The sequence below is a fragment of the Oncorhynchus mykiss genome, chromosome 4 (genome assembly GCF_057628025.1).
Source record: "Oncorhynchus mykiss isolate SJ-2025 chromosome 4, ASM5762802v1, whole genome shotgun sequence".
Taxonomy (NCBI): domain Eukaryota; kingdom Metazoa; phylum Chordata; class Actinopteri; order Salmoniformes; family Salmonidae; genus Oncorhynchus; species Oncorhynchus mykiss.
In genome coordinates this window covers 11,001,758-11,016,916 of record NC_143025.1, presented here as the reverse complement: position 1 = coordinate 11,016,916, position 15,159 = coordinate 11,001,758, and the positions used below count along the sequence as shown (strand labels likewise).

At 39.5% G+C, this 15,159-nt stretch overlaps 7 non-coding genes and 9 pseudogenes across 7 annotated transcripts; all 16 read left to right on the top strand.

Moving 5' to 3' along the window:
• The first annotated feature begins 308 nt into the window (after positions 1–308).
• LOC149983881 (small nucleolar RNA U3) lies at positions 309–492 on the top strand (annotated as a pseudogene).
• Positions 493–1,279: 787 nt separating this feature from the next.
• On the top strand, positions 1,280–1,495 carry LOC149983880 (small nucleolar RNA U3). The gene has a single exon (XR_016495768.1). It is a non-coding gene; the product is annotated as a small nucleolar RNA U3 (small nucleolar RNA).
• A 787-nt stretch (positions 1,496–2,282) lies between these two features.
• On the top strand, positions 2,283–2,498 carry LOC149983879 (small nucleolar RNA U3). The gene has a single exon (XR_016495737.1). It is a non-coding gene; the product is annotated as a small nucleolar RNA U3 (small nucleolar RNA).
• Positions 2,499–3,211: 713 nt separating this feature from the next.
• LOC149983878 (small nucleolar RNA U3) lies at positions 3,212–3,395 on the top strand (annotated as a pseudogene).
• Positions 3,396–4,182: 787 nt separating this feature from the next.
• LOC149983877 (small nucleolar RNA U3) lies at positions 4,183–4,398 on the top strand. The gene has a single exon (XR_016495767.1). It is a non-coding gene; the product is annotated as a small nucleolar RNA U3 (small nucleolar RNA).
• Positions 4,399–5,185: 787 nt separating this feature from the next.
• Positions 5,186–5,401, top strand: LOC149983876 (small nucleolar RNA U3). Its single transcript, XR_016495736.1, has one exon. It is a non-coding gene; the product is annotated as a small nucleolar RNA U3 (small nucleolar RNA).
• Positions 5,402–6,114: 713 nt separating this feature from the next.
• Positions 6,115–6,298, top strand: LOC149983875 (small nucleolar RNA U3; annotated as a pseudogene).
• Positions 6,299–7,011: 713 nt separating this feature from the next.
• Positions 7,012–7,195, top strand: LOC149983874 (small nucleolar RNA U3; annotated as a pseudogene).
• A 713-nt stretch (positions 7,196–7,908) lies between these two features.
• Positions 7,909–8,092, top strand: LOC149983873 (small nucleolar RNA U3; annotated as a pseudogene).
• A 713-nt stretch (positions 8,093–8,805) lies between these two features.
• On the top strand, positions 8,806–8,989 carry LOC149983872 (small nucleolar RNA U3; annotated as a pseudogene).
• Positions 8,990–9,702: 713 nt separating this feature from the next.
• Positions 9,703–9,886, top strand: LOC149983871 (small nucleolar RNA U3; annotated as a pseudogene).
• Positions 9,887–10,673: 787 nt separating this feature from the next.
• Positions 10,674–10,889, top strand: LOC149983870 (small nucleolar RNA U3). The gene has a single exon (XR_016495716.1). It is a non-coding gene; the product is annotated as a small nucleolar RNA U3 (small nucleolar RNA).
• Positions 10,890–11,602: 713 nt separating this feature from the next.
• On the top strand, positions 11,603–11,786 carry LOC149983869 (small nucleolar RNA U3; annotated as a pseudogene).
• A 787-nt stretch (positions 11,787–12,573) lies between these two features.
• On the top strand, positions 12,574–12,789 carry LOC149983868 (small nucleolar RNA U3). The gene has a single exon (XR_016495766.1). It is a non-coding gene; the product is annotated as a small nucleolar RNA U3 (small nucleolar RNA).
• Positions 12,790–13,502: 713 nt separating this feature from the next.
• Positions 13,503–13,686, top strand: LOC149983867 (small nucleolar RNA U3; annotated as a pseudogene).
• A 787-nt stretch (positions 13,687–14,473) lies between these two features.
• On the top strand, positions 14,474–14,689 carry LOC149983866 (small nucleolar RNA U3). Its single transcript, XR_016495735.1, has one exon. It is a non-coding gene; the product is annotated as a small nucleolar RNA U3 (small nucleolar RNA).
• Positions 14,690–15,159: the final 470 nt, after the last annotated feature.

The following is a 15,159-nucleotide window of genomic DNA, read 5'->3' as shown; positions in this document are numbered from 1 at the left end:
TTGTCTCACAAACACAGCTCTATCTCAGCCCCCGTTAATCACACAGACTAACTCTTGTTACCACTGGATGCAGAAGACAGAGACGAATCTGATGGTACAACCCATACGTCTATAGCTAAAACACACAATGTTTAAAAGGGGGTAGAATTCAACACAAATAACCGGCTTTGAAATATGGATGGCTGTCCATCAACATTAGGTCATATTTTACCTGTTGGCAACCAGCATCGCTGACCATTTTTCTCAATTGAGAAACCTAGCAATTCTCCATAATTAACATAATTTGATTGCAACAACTGTTGATGCTAATGTTACTTGAGAAATGTGTGTCTAAAGTGGTAGATCTCGCTATCCATGATGACGATTCAAGATATTCCCATTCAGAGCATGAATCTGGTGGCTAGAAATGACCTTGCTCATTTTTCTTCCACCTTTGATGACTGTTCCTTGTTCTTCAATGAACGTGGATGAAGGGAATATGTTCTGAGTGGATGATAACCATGTACAATAAAAGCTACTGAAATGTCTCCCAAATCCTTATCGTTAGTAAAATAAAACCTCTTGAATCAGTCCTGAGACCCCAGCAATAATCTTTTCCGTTTTCTGGCTTTCGTTGATCTCCATGTCCAGCCCTTATATTTTGCTTCAAAATGAGGAGTTTTAAAATGTTCCTTTCAGGACAACCTTTGACCTTCATACGTAGAAGAACCTTGTACTTTCTAACAACTTTTTGGTAGCTTGTGAGCGTCATAGAGCAAATCATGTTACATGTGCATGTTCGATAGAGTCTCAGCTTTTCATAGATAGCTTTTAGTAGTTTGTAATTCAAACCTTTCTGACTCTACAGATGTTTCTGTAAAAAAAAGACCCGGGCCTGGGCACCTTCGGAATCCGTCTTTGTCTCACAAACACAGCTCTATCTCAGCCCCCGTTAATCACACAGACTAACTCTTGGTACCACTGGATGCAGAAGACAGAGATGAATCTGATGGTACAACCCATACGTCTATAGCTAAAACACACAATGTTTAAAAGGGGGTAGAATTCAACACAAATAACCGGCTTTGAAATATGGATGGCTGTCCATCAACATTAGGTCATATTTTACCTGTTGGCAACCAGCATCGCTGACCATTTTTCTCAATTGAGAAACCTAGCAATTCTCCATAATTAACATAATTTGATTGCAACAACTGTTGATGCTGAGAATGCAACACAAACCGCTGGTGCAAATGCTCTTTTCAAGATGCTCCACCTTGATCACAACAACTTACGCACCAAGACTATACTTTCAGGGATCATTTCTATAGTGCGTTACTTGAGAAATGTGTGTATAAAGTGGTAGATCTCGCTATCCATGATGACGATTCAAGATATTCCCATTCAGAGCATGAATCTGGTGGCTAGAAATGACCTTGCTCATTTTTCTTCCACCTTTGATGACTGTTCCTTGTTCTTCAATGAATGTGGATGAAGGGAATATGTTCTGACTGGATGATAACCATGTACAATAAAAGCTACTGAAATGTCTCCCAAATCCTTATCGTTAGTAAAATAAAACCTCTTGAATCAGTCCTGAGACCCCAGCAATAATCTTTTCCGTTTTCTGGCTTTCGTTGATCTCCATGTCCAGCCCTTATATTTTGCTTCAAAATGAGGAGTTTTAAAATTTTCCTTTCAGGACAACCTTTGACCTTCATACGTAGAAGAACCTTGTACTTTCTAACAACGTTTTGGTAGCTTGTGAGCGTCATAGAGCAAAACATGTTACATGTGCATGTTCGATAGAGTCTCAGCTTTTCATAGATAGCTTTTAGTAGTTTGTAATTCAAACCTTTCTGACTCTACAGATGTTTCTTTAAAAAAAAGACCCGGGCCTGGGCACCTTCGGAATCCGTCTTTGTCTCACAAACACAGCTCTATCTCAGCCCCCGTTAATCACACAGACTAACTCTTGTTACCACTGGATGCAGAAGACAGAGACGAATCTGATGGTACAACCCATACGTCTATAGCTAAAACACACAATGTTTAAAAGGGGGTAGAATTCAACACAAATAACCGGCTTTGAAATATGGATGGCTGTCCATCAACATTAGGTCATATTTTACCTGTTGGCAACCAGCATCGCTGACCATTTTTCTCAATTGAGAAACCTAGCAATTCTCCATAATTAACATAATTTGATTGCAACAACTGTTGATGCTGAGAATGCAACACAAACCGCTGGTGCAAATGCTCTTTTCAAGATGCTCCACCTTGATCACAACAACTTACGCACCAAGACTATACTTTCAGGGATCATTTCTATAGTGCGTTACTTGAGAAATGTGTGTATAAAGTGGTAGATCTCGCTATCCATGATGACGATTCAAGATATTCCCATTCAGAGCATGAATCTGGTGGCTAGAAATGACCTTGCTCATTTTTCTTCCACCTTTGATGACTGTTCCTTGTTCTTCAATGAATGTGGATGAAGGGAATATGTTCTGAGTGGATGATAACCATGTACAATAAAAGCTACTGAAATGTCTCCCAAATCCTTATCGTTAGTAAAATAAAACCTCTTGAATCAGTCCTGAGACCCCAGCAATAATCTTTTCCGTTTTCTGGCTTTCGTTGATCTCCATGTCCAGCCCTTATATTTTGCTTCAAAATGAGGAGTTTTAAAATTTTCCTTTCAGGACAACCTTTGACCTTCATACGTAGAAGAACCTTGTACTTTCTAACAACGTTTTGGTAGCTTGTGAGCGTCATAGAGCAAAACATGTTACATGTGCATGTTCGATAGAGTCTCAGCTTTTCATAGATAGCTTTTAGTAGTTTGTAATTCAAACCTTTCTGACTCTACAGATGTTTCTTTAAAAAAAAGACCCGGGCCTGGGCACCTTCGGAATCCGTCTTTGTCTCACAAACACAGCTCTATCTCAGCCCCCGTTAATCACACAGACTAACTCTTGGTACCACTGGATGCACAAGACAGAGACGAATCTGATGGTACAGCCCATACGTCTATAGCTAAAACACACAATGTTTAAAAGGGGGTAGAATTCAACACAAATAACCGGCTTTGAAATATGGATGGCTGTCCATCAACATTAGGTCATATTTTACCTGTTGGCAACCAGCATCGCTGACCATTTTTCTCAATTGAGAAACCTAGCAATTCTCCATAATTAACATAATTTGATTGCAACAACTGTTGATGCTAATGTTACTTGAGAAATGTGTGTCTAAAGTGGTAGATCTCGCTATCCATGATGACGATTCAAGATATTCCCATTCAGAGCATGAATCTGGTGGCTAGAAATGACCTTGCTCATTTTTCTTCCACCTTTGATGACTGTTCCTTGTTCTTCAATGAACGTGGATGAAGGGAATATGTTCTGAGTGGATGATAACCATGTACAATAAAAGCTACTGAAATGTCTCCCAAATCCTTATCGTTAGTAAAATAAAACCTCTTGAATCAGTCCTGAGACCCCAGCAATAATCTTTTCCGTTTTCTGGCTTTCGTTGATCTCCATGTCCAGCCCTTATATTTTGCTTCAAAATGAGGAGTTTTAAAATGTTCCTTTCAGGACAACCTTTGACCTTCATACGTAGAAGAACCTTGTACTTTCTAACAACTTTTTGGTAGCTTGTGAGCGTCATAGAGCAAATCATGTTACATGTGCATGTTCGATAGAGTCTCAGCTTTTCATAGATAGCTTTTAGTAGTTTGTAATTCAAACCTTTCTGACTCTACAGATGTTTCTGTAAAAAAAAGACCCGGGCCTGGGCACCTTCGGAATCCGTCTTTGTCTCACAAACACAGCTCTATCTCAGCCCCCGTTAATCACACAGACTAACTCTTGGTACCACTGGATGCAGAAGACAGAGACGAATCTGATGGTACAACCCATACGTCTATAGCTAAAACACACAATGTTTAAAAGGGGGTAGAATTCAACACAAATAACCGGCTTTGAAATATGGATGGCTGTCCATCAACATTAGGTCATATTTTACCTGTTGGCAACCAGCATCGCTGACCATTTTTCTCAATTGAGAAACCTAGCAATTCTCCATAATTAACATAATTTGATTGCAACAACTGTTGATGCTGAGAATGCAACACAAACCGCTGGTGCAAATGCTCTTTTCAAGATGCTCCACCTTGATCACAACAACTTACGCACCAAGACTATACTTTCAGGGATCATTTCTATAGTGCGTTACTTGAGAAATGTGTGTATAAAGTGGTAGATCTCGCTATCCATGATGACGATTCAAGATATTCCCATTCAGAGCATGAATCTGGTGGCTAGAAATGACCTTGCTCATTTTTCTTCCACCTTTGATGACTGTTCCTTGTTCTTCAATGAATGTGGATGAAGGGAATATGTTCTGACTGGATGATAACCATGTACAATAAAAGCTACTGAAATGTCTCCCAAATCCTTATCGTTAGTAAAATAAAACCTCTTGAATCAGTCCTGAGACCCCAGCAATAATCTTTTCCGTTTTCTGGCTTTCGTTGATCTCCATGTCCAGCCCTTATATTTTGCTTCAAAATGAGGAGTTTTAAAATGTTCCTTTCAGGACAACCTTTGACCTTCATACGTAGAAGAACCTTGTACTTTCTAACAACGTTTTGGTAGCTTGTGAGCGTCATAGAGCAAAACATGTTACATGTGCATGTTCGATAGAGTCTCAGCTTTTCATAGATAGCTTTTAGTAGTTTGTAATTCAAACCTTTCTGACTCTACAGATGTTTCTTTAAAAAAAAGACCCGGGCCTGGGCACCTTCGGAATCCGTCTTTGTCTCACAAACACAGCTCTATCTCAGCCCCCGTTAATCACACAGACTAACTCTTGTTACCACTGGATGCAGAAGACAGAGACGAATCTGATGGTACAACCCATACGTCTATAGCTAAAACACACAATGTTTAAAAGGGGGTAGAATTCAACACAAATAACCGGCTTTGAAATATGGATGGCTGTCCATCAACATTAGGTCATATTTTACCTGTTGGCAACCAGCATCGCTGACCATTTTTCTCAATTGAGAAACCTAGCAATTCTCCATAATTAACATAATTTGATTGCAACAACTGTTGATGCTGAGAATGCAACACAAACCGCTGGTGCAAATGCTCTTTTCAAGATGCTCCACCTTGATCACAACAACTTACGCACCAAGACTATACTTTCAGGGATCATTTCTATAGTGCGTTACTTGAGAAATGTGTGTATAAAGTGGTAGATCTCGCTATCCATGATGACGATTCAAGATATTCCCATTCAGAGCATGAATCTGGTGGCTAGAAATGACCTTGCTCATTTTTCTTCCACCTTTGATGACTGTTCCTTGTTCTTCAATGAATGTGGATGAAGGGAATATGTTCTGAGTGGATGATAACCATGTACAATAAAAGGTACTGAAATGTCTCCCAAATCCTTATCGTTAGTAAAATAAAACCTCTTGAATCAGTCCTGAGACCCCAGCAATAATCTTTTCCGTTTTCTGGCTTTCGTTGATCTCCATGTCCAGCCCTTATATTTTGCTTCAAAATGAGGAGTTTTAAAATTTTCCTTTCAGGACAACCTTTGACCTTCATACGTAGAAGAACCTTGTACTTTCTAACAACGTTTTGGTAGCTTGTGAGCGTCATAGAGCAAAACATGTTACATGTGCATGTTCGATAGAGTCTCAGCTTTTCATAGATAGCTTTTAGTAGTTTGTAATTCAAACCTTTCTGACTCTACAGATGTTTCTTTAAAAAAAAGACCCGGGCCTGGGCACCTTCGGAATCCGTCTTTGTCTCACAAACACAGCTCTATCTCAGCCCCCGTTAATCACACAGACTAACTCTTGGTACCACTGGATGCAGAAGACAGAGACAAATCTGATGGTACAACCCATACGTCTATAGCTAAAACACACAATGTTTAAAAGGGGGTAGAATTCAACACAAATAACCGGCTTTGAAATATGGATGGCTGTCCATCAACATTAGGTCATATTTTACCTGTTGGCAACCAGCATCGCTGACCATTTTTCTCAATTGAGAAACCTAGCAATTCTCCATAATTAACATAATTTGATTGCAACAACTGTTGATGCTAATGTTACTTGAGAAATGTGTGTCTAAAGTGGTAGATCTCGCTATCCATGATGACGATTCAAGATATTCCCATTCAGAGCATGAATCTGGTGGCTAGAAATGACCTTGCTCATTTTTCTTCCACCTTTGATGACTGTTCCTTGTTCTTCAATGAACGTGGATGAAGGGAATATGTTCTGAGTGGATGATAACCATGTACAATAAAAGCTACTGAAATGTCTCCCAAATCCTTATCGTTAGTAAAATAAAACCTCTTGAATCAGTCCTGAGACCCCAGCAATAATCTTTTCCGTTTTCTGGCTTTCGTTGATCTCCATGTCCAGCCCTTATATTTTGCTTCAAAATGAGGAGTTTTAAAATGTTCCTTTCAGGACAACCTTTGACCTTCATACGTAGAAGAACCTTGTACTTTCTAACAACTTTTTGGTAGCTTGTGAGCGTCATAGAGCAAATCATGTTACATGTGCATGTTCGATAGAGTCTCAGCTTTTCATAGATAGCTTTTAGTAGTTTGTAATTCAAACCTTTCTGACTCTACAGATGTTTCTGTAAAAAAAAGACCCGGGCCTGGGCACCTTCGGAATCCGTCTTTGTCTCACAAACACAGCTCTATCTCAGCCCCCGTTAATCACACAGACTAACTCTTGGTACCACTGGATGCAGAAGACAGAGACGAATCTGATGGTACAACCCATACGTCTATAGCTAAAACACACAATGTTTAAAAGGGGGTAGAATTCAACACAAATAACCGGCTTTGAAATATGGATGGCTGTCCATCAACATTAGGTCATATTTTACCTGTTGGCAACCAGCATCGCTGACCATTTTTCTCAATTGAGAAACCTAGCAATTCTCCATAATTAACATAATTTGATTGCAACAACTGTTGATGCTAATGTTACTTGAGAAATGTGTGTCTAAAGTGGTAGATCTCGCTATCCATGATGACGATTCAAGATATTCCCATTCAGAGCATGAATCTGGTGGCTAGAAATGACCTTGCTCATTTTTCTTCCACCTTTGATGACTGTTCCTTGTTCTTCAATGAACGTGGATGAAGGGAATATGTTCTGAGTGGATGATAACCATGTACAATAAAAGCTACTGAAATGTCTCCCAAATCCTTATCGTTAGTAAAATAAAACCTCTTGAATCAGTCCTGAGACCCCAGCAATAATCTTTTCCGTTTTCTGGCTTTCGTTGATCTCCATGTCCAGCCCTTATATTTTGCTTCAAAATGAGGAGTTTTAAAATGTTCCTTTCAGGACAACCTTTGACCTTCATACGTAGAAGAACCTTGTACTTTCTAACAACTTTTTGGTAGCTTGTGAGCGTCATAGAGCAAATCATGTTACATGTGCATGTTCGATAGAGTCTCAGCTTTTCATAGATAGCTTTTAGTAGTTTGTAATTCAAACCTTTCTGACTCTACAGATGTTTCTGTAAAAAAAAGACCCGGGCCTGGGCACCTTCGGAATCCGTCTTTGTCTCACAAACACAGCTCTATCTCAGCCCCCGTTAATCACACAGACTAACTCTTGGTACCACTGGATGCAGAAGACAGAGACGAATCTGATGGTACAACCCATACGTCTATAGCTAAAACACACAATGTTTAAAAGGGGGTAGAATTCAACACAAATAACCGGCTTTGAAATATGGATGGCTGTCCATCAACATTAGGTCATATTTTACCTGTTGGCAACCAGCATCGCTGACCATTTTTCTCAATTGAGAAACCTAGCAATTCTCCATAATTAACATAATTTGATTGCAACAACTGTTGATGCTAATGTTACTTGAGAAATGTGTGTCTAAAGTGGTAGATCTCGCTATCCATGATGACGATTCAAGATATTCCCATTCAGAGCATGAATCTGGTGGCTAGAAATGACCTTGCTCATTTTTCTTCCACCTTTGATGACTGTTCCTTGTTCTTCAATGAACGTGGATGAAGGGAATATGTTCTGAGTGGATGATAACCATGTACAATAAAAGCTACTGAAATGTCTCCCAAATCCTTATCGTTAGTAAAATAAAACCTCTTGAATCAGTCCTGAGACCCCAGCAATAATCTTTTCCGTTTTCTGGCTTTCGTTGATCTCCATGTCCAGCCCTTATATTTTGCTTCAAAATGAGGAGTTTTAAAATGTTCCTTTCAGGACAACCTTTGACCTTCATACGTAGAAGAACCTTGTACTTTCTAACAACTTTTTGGTAGCTTGTGAGCGTCATAGAGCAAATCATGTTACATGTGCATGTTCGATAGAGTCTCAGCTTTTCATAGATAGCTTTTAGTAGTTTGTAATTCAAACCTTTCTGACTCTACAGATGTTTCTGTAAAAAAAAGACCCGGGCCTGGGCACCTTCGGAATCCGTCTTTGTCTCACAAACACAGCTCTATCTCAGCCCCCGTTAATCACACAGACTAACTCTTGGTACCACTGGATGCAGAAGACAGAGACGAATCTGATGGTACAGCCCATACGTCTATAGCTAAAACACACAATGTTTAAAAGGGGGTAGAATTCAACACAAATAACCGGCTTTGAAATATGGATGGCTGTCCATCAACATTAGGTCATATTTTACCTGTTGGCAACCAGCATCGCTGACCATTTTTCTCAATTGAGAAACCTAGCAATTCTCCATAATTAACATAATTTGATTGCAACAACTGTTGATGCTAATGTTACTTGAGAAATGTGTGTCTAAAGTGGTAGATCTCGCTATCCATGATGACGATTCAAGATATTCCCATTCAGAGCATGAATCTGGTGGCTAGAAATGACCTTGCTCATTTTTCTTCCACCTTTGATGACTGTTCCTTGTTCTTCAATGAACGTGGATGAAGGGAATATGTTCTGAGTGGATGATAACCATGTACAATAAAAGCTACTGAAATGTCTCCCAAATCCTTATCGTTAGTAAAATAAAACCTCTTGAATCAGTCCTGAGACCCCAGCAATAATCTTTTCCGTTTTCTGGCTTTCGTTGATCTCCATGTCCAGCCCTTATATTTTGCTTCAAAATGAGGAGTTTTAAAATGTTCCTTTCAGGACAACCTTTGACCTTCATACGTAGAAGAACCTTGTACTTTCTAACAACTTTTTGGTAGCTTGTGAGCGTCATAGAGCAAATCATGTTACATGTGCATGTTCGATAGAGTCTCAGCTTTTCATAGATAGCTTTTAGTAGTTTGTAATTCAAACCTTTCTGACTCTACAGATGTTTCTGTAAAAAAAAGACCCGGGCCTGGGCACCTTCGGAATCCGTCTTTGTCTCACAAACACAGCTCTATCTCAGCCCCCGTTAATCACACAGACTAACTCTTGGTACCACTGGATGCAGAAGACAGAGACGAATCTGATGGTACAGCCCATACGTCTATAGCTAAAACACACAATGTTTAAAAGGGGGTAGAATTCAACACAAATAACCGGCTTTGAAATATGGATGGCTGTCCATCAACATTAGGTCATATTTTACCTGTTGGCAACCAGCATCGCTGACCATTTTTCTCAATTGAGAAACCTAGCAATTCTCCATAATTAACATAATTTGATTGCAACAACTGTTGATGCTAATGTTACTTGAGAAATGTGTGTCTAAAGTGGTAGATCTCGCTATCCATGATGACGATTCAAGATATTCCCATTCAGAGCATGAATCTGGTGGCTAGAAATGACCTTGCTCATTTTTCTTCCACCTTTGATGACTGTTCCTTGTTCTTCAATGAACGTGGATGAAGGGAATATGTTCTGAGTGGATGATAACCATGTACAATAAAAGCTACTGAAATGTCTCCCAAATCCTTATCGTTAGTAAAATAAAACCTCTTGAATCAGTCCTGAGACCCCAGCAATAATCTTTTCCGTTTTCTGGCTTTCGTTGATCTCCATGTCCAGCCCTTATATTTTGCTTCAAAATGAGGAGTTTTAAAATGTTCCTTTCAGGACAACCTTTGACCTTCATACGTAGAAGAACCTTGTACTTTCTAACAACTTTTTGGTAGCTTGTGAGCGTCATAGAGCAAATCATGTTACATGTGCATGTTCGATAGAGTCTCAGCTTTTCATAGATAGCTTTTAGTAGTTTGTAATTCAAACCTTTCTGACTCTACAGATGTTTCTGTAAAAAAAAGACCCGGGCCTGGGCACCTTCGGAATCCGTCTTTGTCTCACAAACACAGCTCTATCTCAGCCCCCGTTAATCACACAGACTAACTCTTGGTACCACTGGATGCAGAAGACAGAGACGAATCTGATGGTACAACCCATACGTCTATAGCTAAAACACACAATGTTTAAAAGGGGGTAGAATTCAACACAAATAACCGGCTTTGAAATATGGATGGCTGTCCATCAACATTAGGTCATATTTTACCTGTTGGCAACCAGCATCGCTGACCATTTTTCTCAATTGAGAAACCTAGCAATTCTCCATAATTAACATAATTTGATTGCAACAACTGTTGATGCTGAGAATGCAACACAAACCGCTGGTGCAAATGCTCTTTTCAAGATGCTCCACCTTGATCACAACAACTTACGCACCAAGACTATACTTTCAGGGATCATTTCTATAGTGCGTTACTTGAGAAATGTGTGTATAAAGTGGTAGATCTCGCTATCCATGATGACGATTCAAGATATTCCCATTCAGAGCATGAATCTGGTGGCTAGAAATGACCTTGCTCATTTTTCTTCCACCTTTGATGACTGTTCCTTGTTCTTCAATGAACGTGGATGAAGGGAATATGTTCTGAGTGGATGATAACCATGTACAATAAAAGCTACTGAAATGTCTCCCAAATCCTTATCGTTAGTAAAATAAAACCTCTTGAATCAGTCCTGAGACCCCAGCAATAATCTTTTCCGTTTTCTGGCTTTCGTTGATCTCCATGTCCAGCCCTTATATTTTGCTTCAAAATGAGGAGTTTTAAAATTTTCCTTTCAGGACAACCTTTGACCTTCATACGTAGAAGAACCTTGTACTTTCTAACAACGTTTTGGTAGCTTGTGAGCGTCATAGAGCAAAACATGTTACATGTGCATGTTCGATAGAGTCTCAGCTTTTCATAGATAGCTTTTAGTAGTTTGTAATTCAAACCTTTCTGACTCTACAGATGTTTCTTTAAAAAAAAGACCCGGGCCTGGGCACCTTCGGAATCCGTCTTTGTCTCACAAACACAGCTCTATCTCAGCCCCCGTTAATCACACAGACTAACTCTTGGTACCACTGGATGCAGAAGACAGAGACGAATCTGATGGTACAACCCATACGTCTATAGCTAAAACACACAATGTTTAAAAGGGGGTAGAATTCAACACAAATAACCGGCTTTGAAATATGGATGGCTGTCCATCAACATTAGGTCATATTTTACCTGTTGGCAACCAGCATCGCTGACCATTTTTCTCAATTGAGAAACCTAGCAATTCTCCATAATTAACATAATTTGATTGCAACAACTGTTGATGCTAATGTTACTTGAGAAATGTGTGTCTAAAGTGGTAGATCTCGCTATCCATGATGACGATTCAAGATATTCCCATTCAGAGCATGAATCTGGTGGCTAGAAATGACCTTGCTCATTTTTCTTCCACCTTTGATGACTGTTCCTTGTTCTTCAATGAACGTGGATGAAGGGAATATGTTCTGAGTGGATGATAACCATGTACAATAAAAGCTACTGAAATGTCTCCCAAATCCTTATCGTTAGTAAAATAAAACCTCTTGAATCAGTCCTGAGACCCCAGCAATAATCTTTTCCGTTTTCTGGCTTTCGTTGATCTCCATGTCCAGCCCTTATATTTTGCTTCAAAATGAGGAGTTTTAAAATGTTCCTTTCAGGACAACCTTTGACCTTCATACGTAGAAGAACCTTGTACTTTCTAACAACTTTTTGGTAGCTTGTGAGCGTCATAGAGCAAATCATGTTACATGTGCATGTTCGATAGAGTCTCAGCTTTTCATAGATAGCTTTTAGTAGTTTGTAATTCAAACCTTTCTGACTCTACAGATGTTTCTGTAAAAAAAAGACCCGGGCCTGGGCACCTTCGGAATCCGTCTTTGTCTCACAAACACAGCTCTATCTCAGCCCCCGTTAATCACACAGACTAACTCTTGGTACCACTGGATGCAGAAGACAGAGACGAATCTGATGGTACAACCCATACGTCTATAGCTAAAACACACAATGTTTAAAAGGGGGTAGAATTCAACACAAATAACCGGCTTTGAAATATGGATGGCTGTCCATCAACATTAGGTCATATTTTACCTGTTGGCAACCAGCATCGCTGACCATTTTTCTCAATTGAGAAACCTAGCAATTCTCCATAATTAACATAATTTGATTGCAACAACTGTTGATGCTGAGAATGCAACACAAACCGCTGGTGCAAATGCTCTTTTCAAGATGCTCCACCTTGATCACAACAACTTACGCACCAAGACTATACTTTCAGGGATCATTTCTATAGTGCGTTACTTGAGAAATGTGTGTATAAAGTGGTAGATCTCGCTATCCATGATGACGATTCAAGATATTCCCATTCAGAGCATGAATCTGGTGGCTAGAAATGACCTTGCTCATTTTTCTTCCACCTTTGATGACTGTTCCTTGTTCTTCAATGAATGTGGATGAAGGGAATATGTTCTGACTGGATGATAACCATGTACAATAAAAGCTACTGAAATGTCTCCCAAATCCTTATCGTTAGTAAAATAAAACCTCTTGAATCAGTCCTGAGACCCCAGCAATAATCTTTTCCGTTTTCTGGCTTTCGTTGATCTCCATGTCCAGCCCTTATATTTTTCTTCAAAATGAGGAGTTTTAAAATTTTCCTTTCAGGACAACCTTTGACCTTCATACGTAGAAGAACCTTGTACTTTCTAACAACGTTTTGGTAGCTTGTGAGCGTCATAGAGCAAAACATGTTACATGTGCATGTTCGATAGAGTCTCAGCTTTTCATAGATAGCTTTTAGTAGTTTGTAATTCAAACCTTTCTGACTCTACAGATGTTTCTTTAAAAAAAAGACCCGGGCCTGGGCACCTTCGGAATCCGTCTTTGTCTCACAAACACAGCTCTATCTCAGCCCCCGTTAATCACACAGACTAACTCTTGGTACCACTGGATGCAGAAGACAGAGACGAATCTGATGGTACAGCCCATACGTCTATAGCTAAAACACACAATGTTTAAAAGGGGGTAGAATTCAACACAAATAACCGGCTTTGAAATATGGATGGCTGTCCATCAACATTAGGTCATATTTTACCTGTTGGCAACCAGCATCGCTGACCATTTTTCTCAATTGAGAAACCTAGCAATTCTCCATAATTAACATAATTTGATTGCAACAACTGTTGATGCTAATGTTACTTGAGAAATGTGTGTCTAAAGTGGTAGATCTCGCTATCCATGATGACGATTCAAGATATTCCCATTCAGAGCATGAATCTGGTGGCTAGAAATGACCTTGCTCATTTTTCTTCCACCTTTGATGACTGTTCCTTGTTCTTCAATGAACGTGGATGAAGGGAATATGTTCTGAGTGGATGATAACCATGTACAATAAAAGCTACTGAAATGTCTCCCAAATCCTTATCGTTAGTAAAATAAAACCTCTTGAATCAGTCCTGAGACCCCAGCAATAATCTTTTCCGTTTTCTGGCTTTCGTTGATCTCCATGTCCAGCCCTTATATTTTGCTTCAAAATGAGGAGTTTTAAAATGTTCCTTTCAGGACAACCTTTGACCTTCATACGTAGAAGAACCTTGTACTTTCTAACAACTTTTTGGTAGCTTGTGAGCGTCATAGAGCAAATCATGTTACATGTGCATGTTCGATAGAGTCTCAGCTTTTCATAGATAGCTTTTAGTAGTTTGTAATTCAAACCTTTCTGACTCTACAGATGTTTCTGTAAAAAAAAGACCCGGGCCTGGGCACCTTCGGAATCCGTCTTTGTCTCACAAACACAGCTCTATCTCAGCCCCCGTTAATCACACAGACTAACTCTTGGTACCACTGGATGCAGAAGACAGAGACGAATCTGATGGTACAACCCATACGTCTATAGCTAAAACACACAATGTTTAAAAGGGGGTAGAATTCAACACAAATAACCGGCTTTGAAATATGGATGGCTGTCCATCAACATTAGGTCATATTTTACCTGTTGGCAACCAGCATCGCTGACCATTTTTCTCAATTGAGAAACCTAGCAATTCTCCATAATTAACATAATTTGATTGCAACAACTGTTGATGCTGAGAATGCAACACAAACCGCTGGTGCAAATGCTCTTTTCAAGATGCTCCACCTTGATCACAACAACTTACGCACCAAGACTATACTTTCAGGGATCATTTCTATAGTGCGTTACTTGAGAAATGTGTGTATAAAGTGGTAGATCTCGCTATCCATGATGACGATTCAAGATATTCCCATTCAGAGCATGAATCTGGTGGCTAGAAATGACCTTGCTCATTTTTCTTCCACCTTTGATGACTGTTCCTTGTTCTTCAATGAATGTGGATGAAGGGAATATGTTCTGAGTGGATGATAACCATGTACAATAAAAGCTACTGAAATGTCTCCCAAATCCTTATCGTTAGTAAAATAAAACCTCTTGAATCAGTCCTGAGACCCCAGCGATAATCTTTTCCGTTTTCTGGCTTTCGTTGATCTCCATGTCCAGCCCTTATATTTTGCTTCAAAATGAGGAGTTTTAAAATTTTCCTTTCAGGACAACCTTTGACCTTCATACGTAGAAGAACCTTGTACTTTCTAACAACGTTTTGGTAGCTTGTGAGCGTCATAGAGCAAAACATGTTACATGTGCATGTTCGATAGAGTCTCAGCTTTTCATAGATAGCTTTTAGTAGTTTGTAATTCAAACCTTTCTGACTCTACAGATGTTTCTTTAAAAAAAAGACCCGGGCCTGGGCACCTTCGGAATCCGTCTTTGTCTCACAAACACAGCTCTATCTCAGCCCCCGTTAATCACACAGACTAACTCTTGGTACCACT